We start from the raw sequence: 3,715 nt of genomic DNA on the forward strand, positions 1-3,715 counted from the left end.
CAGTGAGCTCTTCCAGCAGGCGATACTGCGGGGGCTGCTTCTGTTTGTCTGGGTAGATGGGGGCGAGAGAAGACATGGGCTGATGTGGTACAGGATGATGTGGAGCTGATTTGGACTTTTCAAACGATTGCTACCAGCGGTGTCAAGATAGGCCTCCGTGGAAGAGCCTCGTGAAGGACTCTACTGGGCATTTGGAGGAAATTGCCCTCCAACAACAGAGGGCAGAACAGCAAGTTGGCACAGTGGGAGCACAGGTTGTGTATCAGCCAGCCATCTCATTCAGTCAACCCATAACACGTGGGTCTGTCCTGTGATCTCCTGCCAGCAAGCCTTTGACACTCACGTGGCCTCAAAGTGCACCTAGCCTGACACAAGCGCTGTGGTGGCATCTCCGTCTCTTCGTGGTGAATGGCGGTTGTTGTCTGTGTGTGTGTGGGGAGCGGTGCGCTACGAACCCAGCGACATGCGTTCGATTCCCGGCCATGGCTAACATCAGTGGCACCTTATATCAGACTTGTCCTGTGCCTCCCATAGGTCGACTTAGCCTGAAGTGAGTGCCTAGTGTAGTGTGGTAAACATCGGCATTGGGGACGATACAATGAGAGTTGGACGTGGTGTCCTGCTTGCGTGCCGTGCGGGCTTTAATTGATGGTCACGTGAACAGTCGACACGGCTCGAGCAGGAATCCGTGTCTTCGTGTGAATTTGCAACTAACACTTGCTTCACATTAATACTGGTACCAATATTTTTTTCAATTAGTATATTTAAACGTATAAACTAAAATGATTTTTTTTACTATTTGGTGGTAATTGACGTTGGTCATCTCACTGGTTGGATGAGATGCAGGCGGACAAACGCAACAGTTGTCTCCCCATGAATTGAGATGCCTTCACTCCAAAGTGCAATTGAAAGTATTAATCAACACACGGAAGAGATCGGCTGAGAACGGGATTTTCACTTTCCTCTCGATCTGTACATTCGGTTTCGTATACAAAACATATTTGTAACGAACCTCAATGGACAGCCTGGGCACCCAGGCAAACGAAATGTTTCGTAAAACAGGATTACCCAGGTGAAATATGTCTACTTTACTTCGTCAAACTCGCCTCTTCATTTCCCTCTCCTCTCCATTCATCGGCCGATACCCACATCTCTGCGACTGCCTTAAAACCGGGCATCGTTCGTCTCAACCTAAAATCTCTTCTTGTACAACCCTCACCGCTCAGCGTGTTGCGTTCATCAAGACCACCACAGCGTGCACTCCGCATTTTCTGACTGAGCGGAGTGGTTGGCGTGGAAGGCTGGAGATGCGGGGTTGCGAGGTGGGGGGCGGGGAGCCGCTGGGGATTGAGATCTGGATTTTAAGAGCCGAATGGGCTCATCTCTGCGTTTGGAGGAATGTTATGTTGCCCAAGATCCGATGTCCTAAAATGACTCTGGCGCAACAGCTGTGCGCATGCCTCGGAGTCACAGGGGAGGCGCTCCTTCGTCCCGACTTTTACAGCCCACGCCGCAATGCAATTATTCACGCTCTGCGCGTGATTGCCAATCGCCCTCGATCTTGTTGATGTCGCTTGCTTGCTTGCTACAGATCCACACGACACTCATCAGCGTCAATCTGCGAGCAAGGAACTGTGCAACTGGACTTGTGCTTGATGGTCACACTCTGCACCATCATATGTGGATGTTAAGTGGTTATACACATTGAGCCCTTCCGTCAATCCGCTGCTGGATGAGGCAGTCCTCATCACGAGGGCTACTTGACGGAATTTCACCACGCTGCTCAGTGCGGGTCGGTGAGGGTGGAGAGGGTAGACACGGAAGCATGTCGGTGCAGTACAACACATTGCCCCGCACAAGCCCTCTGACGACCTCTGTCTGGAAGGTGGTCGCCCATCCGAGCAATGTCAAGCCTCGACTCTGCTCAGTTTCGCATCACTCACGCGGGCCAGGCGCTTTCCATGTGATCTGCTGGTCACGGGTGTTACGATCATCAATATTTAAATAACAAATCCCAGGTCTGCTGTGGTAAAAGACATTTAGTTGGAAGATCGCAACATTTGCCACTGTCATCAGGCGTGCCCGTTTGACCTTATCTTGAAGCAGGGCTCAAGCAACTGCGGCATTCGTACGTACGGCAGATTTCTCCTTGGTGTGCAGGCGAGTCAAGCCCAGGGACCTCCTTGCCTGCAGAACAAACACTCACGCCCCGCGCCATCCTTCCGTCTGCCGATTGATCAAGTGTGGGAACACACACGCGCAGCTGGGCCTGACCTTGACATCTCATCCTCCTGTATCAAGTGCGGTTCAAGTGGGGACGAGGGGGGGGGGGGGGATACTGTAGGACCAAAGCCTACATTAACGGGAGTGACAACCAAAATGGTCAGTGTGAAGTCGACTTTGGTTCGTGTTGAACCTACAAATGGTCAGGAATGAAATGAAGGTGTAGCTGTAACAGGTGTGTGTGTCTGTTCAGCTTCGTAGCTGCTGTTAGCGTTGCTCTGCATCGCGCAGCACGATACCTCGTGCTTGCATGAACGTAGGATGGAACTTGTGGTCAAACTAACTTTTGGGTTGTATCGCGTTTTGTTCGGAAATGTTGTCCTACGTTTGACTCATCGTTTAATTTCTTTAGAACGGCATTTTGTGTCTAGTTTGTTGTCCTTCCCCCGCACCTCTGGTTAGCACGGTTGGCTACGTAAGGTGTGAAAGAAGTTCAATCCACAATACGTACATACATACGTGCTGGGGGAGCTTATTCGATTGGGTTGCTGAAGAATCGCCCTGGCATGCGCAGAGAAACGTCGCATATCGTGCCGACCGACGCGCGGTACAACCCAAAAACACATCGGAAATCTGTGCGGCACAACAGCGGCGAAACCCCAATCGCCTTGTTGCAGTTGCTTTACAACGTGCTGGATACACCAATACGAGAGCAGCCCTCTATAGGGACGGTGACTTTCTACAGACAATCCCCACCGAGCCCACTCTGACGCAGCCCGGGGGAAGAGTGGCAGTCGGAGGGAGGGGAACAATCGGCGTGGTTGCATCGCCAAAAGGGAGCACGCCCTGCCTGCCGAGATCTGTTGTTGGGTTCAGGCAAGGATTGGCTGTGTACAAAAGACCCACGCGGCACGCCCATGCTAGGCGGCTGCATCATTGGAAACTCTCCGCTCATTCGGCGACTGACAGTTCATCGTCGCTTATGGAACTTTCAGAAAATTCACCCCCGAGTCTGGCTGAGCGCCTCCCACGCTCGTAACGCTTCACGCTCATTCGCAGTGATCGGGCACAGACTTGCGTGAACTGCCCTGGCGTTCATCTGTCAGCCCGAATCGCCAGGGCTGTAGATCCACTTCGTGGAACGGGCTGATTGTTACAATGCATGTAGGGGATTATCGGTGTCAGTGGGGCTTGTGCTTCTAAGCAAAGGAATTTTCACTTCAGGGTTACGTGCCTGAGAACGGCGGAGTAAACGTGAGATGAGCACGGATGAGGGCACATGTGGAGGGATGTTGGGCGGATGAATATTACAAAACCAGGCCTGACTTGGGCCCAATCTTTGCAAGTGAATATGTGGATGGATGGGAGAAAGGGGGCATAAATGCAGTAGACAGCAGCCTTGCTTCACACATTGTGACCATGATGACAATTGTAATCGTGCAAAAAGGTTTTTTTTCAGACAGCAAGTGCAGAAAAGGAAGTCCCAGCATGC

The sequence above is a fragment of the Lethenteron reissneri genome, chromosome 31 (genome assembly GCF_015708825.2).
Source record: "Lethenteron reissneri isolate LAM-NWPU_2019-01 chromosome 31, ASM1570882v1, whole genome shotgun sequence".
Taxonomy (NCBI): domain Eukaryota; kingdom Metazoa; phylum Chordata; class Hyperoartia; order Petromyzontiformes; family Petromyzontidae; genus Lethenteron; species Lethenteron reissneri.